This window comes from Mus caroli, chromosome 4 (genome assembly GCF_900094665.2).
Source record: "Mus caroli chromosome 4, CAROLI_EIJ_v1.1, whole genome shotgun sequence".
Lineage (NCBI taxonomy): Eukaryota > Metazoa > Chordata > Mammalia > Rodentia > Muridae > Mus > Mus caroli.
The window spans coordinates 143852915-143859964 of NC_034573.1; the positions used below are offsets into that span (position 1 = coordinate 143852915).

The 7050-nt window shown below is 47.0% G+C and overlaps 1 long non-coding RNA gene across 1 annotated transcript; it reads right to left on the bottom strand.

Annotated features, from left to right (window-relative positions):
- Positions 1-526: 526 nt before the first annotated feature.
- LOC110292142 lies at positions 527-2536 on the bottom strand. The gene is made up of 3 exons (XR_002377670.1): positions 2492-2536; positions 2153-2246; positions 527-929 (listed from the first exon to the last, which is right to left on the bottom strand). It is a non-coding gene; the product is annotated as an uncharacterized LOC110292142 (long non-coding RNA).
- Positions 2537-7050: the final 4514 nt, after the last annotated feature.

Here is a 7050-nt window from a genome sequence, read left to right on the forward strand (position 1 = left end):
TGCCCAAACTCACTGTAGAGCTTCATGGCATTTCACCAGATGGACCACTCAGATGCCAATGGCAGTTTGGGAGTGTGGGAAGCCACTGGGGAGGGGAGTGTTCCTGGTTGACCTGGTTGGTTCCATGAGGAACTTGCCCTTTCGAAGGTGATGAGTGACTACCATCACGTAGAGATTCCATCAACTCTGAAAACACAATTAGGGTTTCGAACACACACTGTTGATTGATAGAGATAAAAATCCCTGAGAAGGAGGAGACAGAAGACCAGGGATCAGTGGAATTGCCACTGTGAGAGAAATGAACATGGAATCTCTGGTTCCGTGCAAGCAGAGGGGAGATGGGAAGATCAGCTGGGACTGGAGGCTTTGGGAGTGGTCAGTAAACAGGCTGTGGAGCCATCAACTCAGGCACCTGATATTAATCCACCCTCGTCATAGGTCATGAACTTTTGCTGTAAGAACCAGTGTGGGACCCACGGCTGGATCCTGATCCTGACGAGTCATAGGCCATCCGAAGCAGAAAATGTCTTATTGTACTCAAACATTTTAATGTCACAGGCTATTGATTAGTCTACAAAGCAAAGCTGCCTAAATGCCACAAGCACTTACCCCAGCCAACTCTGCAAGGAGCAGGCAAAGGGCTTCCACCCAAGCCCAAGCCCAGCCCTCCTTTCTCTACCTCCTCCATCTCCTGTGACATTTCCTGCTGCCCAAAGCCCAAGAAAGTGATGCCTACCACAGGAAGTCTGTCCTGACTGGACTGGCTCCACATCTGTGCTTGCTCTTTGCCAGTGAAGTCCTTGGTCATGATCACCCTCCTTCGACCTCAGAACCTCAGCAAACGAGTGGGATCCGTGCATGCTGGATCCAGTGTAGATGAGAATCCTGCTGTAGCTCACTGCTTCTGGTGAAGCCAGGAGATAGGCAGCCTACCAGGAAAACAATAACAGAACAAGAAGGAAAATGCTTTTTAAATGGGCTGTAAGCTTCTACTGGTGTTCTTTCTGGGACTTTTCTGTCTTTGTTACATTTTCCCCCAACTTTTACATTATTTAATGTGTTTTCATGTGTGTGTGTGTGTGTGAGAGAGAGAGAGAGAGAGAGAGAGAGAGAGAGAGAGAGAGAATGTGTGTATACATGTTTGCACATGGAGAGGCCACAGGACAACTTGCAAGACTTAGTTATCTCCTTCCATCATGTTGGTTCTGGGATTGAACTCAGGTCTTCAGCAACTGCCTTTACCCAATGAGCCATCTCACCAGCCGTTACAACATACAACAAGTCAGAGAGCAAGAGACACTCATCATCTCAGAGGACTCCATTTTTCAGCATAAATGAAATGTGTTCTGGCCTGGGTGCCCCAGTGAATGAGGCTACTGACAAGTTACTAATCAGTTCAAAATTCTCCTCAGGCCTTCAGTATTTGTCAAAGGCAAACACTGAGCAGCTGGACACACAGTGTTTAACCAGTGAACGTGTGCCGTGTACAAGCATACAAAGTTTCCTTAGAACCTGAGACCCTCCATCATTTTGTATGTCACCACCATCAGCCCCACAAGTATTATTTTGCCAACACTTAAGAGGCTGGCGCGTGAGGACCACAAGCGTGAAGTTACACTCCATGGAGCAGGGAGAGAAGGAAAGGACCTGGGGATGTGGCTCCACCGCTGAGTGCTTGCCTAGATGAGGCTGTGGTACTGAGGCTCAGCCAGCATCCCCCAGCCACTATGCTGGATCCAAGTTCTCAACAGACTCCTAGTCAGTGTGGGAGACAGACCACAAGCACAAACATCATGTCCTTCCACTAAGATGGTGCCCCTCCAATCCTCTGCTCCCTCATCCTGGGTGGTCAGGGAATATAGCTGATCTCAACTAAAGAAATGAAGTGGAAAAGAGGATCTTGGGGATTTGGGGAGCAACTGGACCTGTTTCTGTATGGATTTGCATCCCAACACACCAGCATAGGAATCAGAGAAGAGGCCGAAGAAGAAATCAGACCAGTTTCTCCACCCATGCAGCACCTGTCATTCATGGAGAGAGTCAACTGAGCTACCAGACCTCAGCTGTTCTGAAGAATCCCCTGGTGAGCCAGAAAGAGGTGACCAAAGGTCACCAAGGGGCCTCACCTGACCCGGGGAGGTCTGACACCCACCATGTCATGTCTCCACACTCTGCTATGGTTCTTGTTATGGTGAAAATGTTATATAATGCTTCGGTAGCACCTGTATCTCCCACTGACCCAAAGGCTGTAAAGAGGCATGAGAGACTCAGTTAGCAACAATGTAATTAGCAACAATGTAACATCTTCCCAGTCCCAGACCCACAGGAAGAGCTTGGTAAGGTAGGGTAACATAGGGAAATGAATGAAGGAGCCTCGCTCTGGGACAGAAAGAAGAGAGAAGAATTCCACCGGTCAGCACATCTTGTGGATGAACACAGATCTCCAAGCTGTGACCCACAACATCCTCAGTCTTTTGGGGACATCTGTTACCTGGGGTCACTGTCTGGACCGGATATTTCCAGGTTCTGGCTTCATAATCAAAGATTTGCAATGCAGAATCTCTTATAAGGGTTACCTGTCAATAAAAAAATCCTATGTCCAATGAGCTTAGGCAGGATATAGGAGGTGGGACACTGGCAGGAAGAGAGGGGGATTCTGGGAAATAGTAAGAGGTGAGACAGATTCGTGAACAAGGATTGAAGGAGAGGTAACTAACCAGCAGATAGATGAATTCAGGTTAGACTAAAGAGAGATTTACCAGGGTACATTGAGGAGACAGACTTAAAACCAGCAGGGAGCTGAACTCAGCATAGAAGAAAGAGAATTCACCCCGGACTTGGACACATGAAAGCCGAATACAGGTAACTAGCTATATGGTAGACATAGACTAGTTTGAATGGGTTGAATAAGTTATAGGCTAGTAAGGGAATGAACCAAAGCTTATGGCCTAGGCATTTATTAATAAATAGTCTCAGAGTAGTTACTGTTGGGAACTAAGTAGCCAGGAGGAAAGACTGAATGTATTTTTCACATTGCAGAAGAGACCACAGATTGCAAAGTTGTTACAAACTTTACACAAGAGCAAAATCAGGGTTGTGACTTGTAAAAGCCTAGGAGAGCCCTACCCATCACCCACTCGCTGCTCACTAGCAGAGCTACTATCTCTAATATGATGAGCTGAGCGCTCTCAACGCTGGGTGGCTCACTCATGGGTCAAGAAACTTAGACTGCAGATCTGTTCTTCCTGTCACACTGCCATAGCTGAGGCAGATGTGCAGCATGAGTCTCATAGCAGGACAAACACTGAGATGGCTTCTTCCACAGTCTGACAGAGTACTGGCTTAAGAGGTGTAGCTGGAACTAACCAACCAGACAGCATTATGCCTCCAGAAAAACTTCAAAGTTCTCCAGGCAACAGCACAGTAGCTGTGGGATGAGATGCTAAAGAAAGAACAGAGATGTCCAGCCAAATAGCGTGAAAGGTGGAGACAAAGTTCTTCCCAGTGCATGGAGGTACCAACATGTTCCTGGATGACAAGAGTTATATCTCATTTGGAGCTGGTGATATTCTTGGGCATGAAGCTGCCCTTTTCACTGAAGTTCTGACATATTTCATCATGTAAATCATTTCCATGTCTCCCTTTCATAATAAATTGATGATATGCAAACTAATAATAATAATAAAAGAGCAGCAGTGTAGGTCAGATGCATTACAGAGAGAGCTGCAAGCTCCTCCAGTGATTGTCCCAGGGCTTCTTTTACGAGGTCTGAATGAAGGTTTGTTGCTAAGGGGGCTACTAATACTGTTTTGATTGACAGGCTTGGATTGTGTAAGCCAGGGCTTACTACAAATGCCCCTTCCCATGACGCATCTGGTCTTTTTATTTATTATTCCCTCACACAATACATCCCCTCCCTCCACTCTTCCCAGTTCCATCCCCCACCCCACATCCTCTGTCCCAGATCCACTGCTCCTCTGTTTCCCTTCAGAAAACAGCAGGCCTCCCAGTGATGTCAGTGGAACGCAGCATAAGAAGAGGCACATCTGGTTTTAATTATATGCAGGCCTAATTATGGATCGGCACATATGGTAAATAGGGGTTATTCCCTAAATACTCATTCAAGGGACATAATCTAGCTCTCAAAGTCAGTGTTGGCCCCCTCACCCTGTACCCAGCTACATTCCAGGATATCTGAACAGAAACGGACGACACAAGGAGAGTTACTGGTAGTGCTCGGCGGGAAGACTCTCACTAGTGATCTCACTATGTAGCCCAGGCTGGCCTGGAGCACACCATACAGGCCAGGCTGCCTCAGACTCCCACAGATGCACATGCTCTGCCCCCAAGTGCTGGAATCAACGGTGTGTGCCACCACACCCAGCCCAGGGAGAGCATCTTATTCTTTTGTTCAGGGTATGGTCTGTGGGGAGTGAGTGCAGTTCTGAGCAAACGTGTATTATCAAGTTGAGCAGAGCCATGGCAGGGACCCCAACCTTAGGTTTATGCATCTTATCTCCTCCAGCGACTGTGGCAAATCTCCCACATCTGACTCTTCCCCAGTATTCCCTTCTCTTTCTGCCAAACTCTCACCTCCTATTTCCTGCCTCAGTTCATTGAACGTAGGATTTTTGATCAACAAGTTAGTGCTTTTACACAGTGCACAAGATATTCTCTTTACAATGCAGGTTATGGAAGGAGTGTACTAACAATTTGAAGCTGGTGGAGGATCTTCAGCAGCTAAGTACATTGTTAGAAGATGGGTGTACAAGCACAGTATATGGAGGTAAGGGAATCTTAGGTTGCCAGGGTGTGTGTATAGCCCAAGCCAGGTGGAGTCCCAAGCTGCTAAGCTATTCCCTATGCTTGTCTACCCCACTTGACTAAGGCAAAACTTATCTTTGACTTTGAAGCAGAAAAATATTTCACAGCAAGCCAGTATGAATCAGAATTGATATGTATTAAAAAAGACATTTTAGATATAGATTTTAAGCTCAAAGGTGGAGAGAAGAAACCAGGATTAGAGAGAGAATCGGGCGAACTTCTCTGAGAGTCTCATTATCTTTTAATAGTTATATACAGGCCTGGCATGATAGGGTTTGGAGCTATTGTCTTTAAGGAGTTCCTAGGGAACTGAAGTAAGATTACAGGTGGTCCCCGAGGGGCCTCTGATGAGACCATGATTAATACAGTAAAACTCTAGGTCGGAGATAAGCAGAGTGGTAGACTGTCTTTACTGTAAACAAATCAAATTGACTTCATAGACTCTACCAAATCAAAAACAAACAAACAAGCTGGGCAGCGGTGGTGGTACACGCCTTTAGTTTCAACACTTGGGAGGCAGAGGCAGGCAGATTTCTGAGTTCAAGACCAGCCTGGTCTACAGAGTGAGTTCCAGGACAACCAGGGCTACACGGAGAAACCCTGTCTCGAAAAAAAAAAAAAAACAAACATACAAAAACAGGAAAAGGAATAAAACCTTTCCTAAGGTCATGTAAACCCAGGCCTTCAGCTTGATTTATTGATAATTTAACACAAGGTATCATATACGAAGGGAACATTAAATCTGTGTGTCTTAGGGTTTTATTGCTGTGAAAAGACACCATGACCAAGGTAACTCTTATAAGGACAACAGTTAATTGGGGCTGGCTTACAGGTCAGAGGTTCAGTCCGTTATCATCCAGGGAGGAGCATGGCAGTGTCCAAGCAGGCAGGGTGCAGGGTGTTCCTAAAGCAGCTAGCAGTATGCTGTCTTCCAGGCAGCTAAGATGAAGGTCTCAAAGCCCATGCTCACAGTGACACACCTCCTAATAGTGCCACTCCCTGGGCTGAGCATATACAAACCATTACACTGTCACCAGCTATCACACACACCAGGAAATTACACTGTCACCAGCTATCACAGGAAATGTGTGCGGTACTGGGTTCCCTTTCTCGCTGTCAAGAGGCTTCAGACTCCAAAGGGCTCCTCTTCCTTCTAATGTCCCCGTACTCCCCTCTGCCTTTGCATCCTGCCTTAAGAAGACATGGCAGGCAGCAAGGGAAGAATCCCTCATAGAGTCAGCAAGGCCCCACCCAGGGCCTACTGTGGGTGCCTGACAGGACCTCAAAGGCCCCATCCTTCATGTTGGTCTTGATTCTGGAAGCAACAAGGGAATCAGAAGAGCTCCAGCCAGCTCCTGGGCAGAGATCCATCCTGGCATACATCTTCAGTGACCAGGCCAGAGGGAAGGTGGTCCAGATGAGCTCTCCAGTCCAGAGTGCTGGCTAGATGTGCCTGATAGGAGTGCAAAGTCAGGATCACCCAGGGAAGCAACTGAGGAGCATCGTTCCCATCCTATCTGGGAGTGAGGAAACAAGACAGTATAGCTATGTTCAGTGTGAGAACTTGTTCCTACTCGTTACTATTGCAGAGAACATGGATTTGGTTCCCAGCACCCACATGTGGCTAGCACACATCCGTAACTCCAATCCCAGGGAACCCAGAGCCATTTTATGATCTCCAAGAACTTCAGGCACAAACGTGGTGCAAACACAGATGCAGGCAAAACACACTTACAGTAAAGTAAAATAAGGTAAATTTTAAATAGAATTAAAGCAAACCAAGACCATGAGGCTTTGGGGGTGTTAGCCTTGAAGCAGTACATCTCCTGACAGACACCAACCCTAAAACCCAATAGAAGCAGGAACTGGCTGCTCCTGGGCACACTGAAGGACAGAGAGAAATCACTGTCCTTGCTTAGAATTAACCACAGTGACGACCTGGCAGGTTCCTTGTGTCACGGCGCACGCTGGTTTTTAATGGCTGGCTGCGATTATATTAATTTCCTTTCCAATGGATTTCCTGCCAGTCACACATCTGCCAGTCCCCTTCCAAGCATCGTGAGAAGTAACGGTAAAGATGCATGAGGCTGAGGAGGAGGGAACACCAACCAGGAAGGTGAGCAGAGGGCACCAGCATGCTGAAGCGGCAAGGTGCTTGGCTCCCTGCCCAAAGCCTAATCTCCCAGCAGCCTGATCCATCCATCTGCAATACTTAGAGGGGCTTTT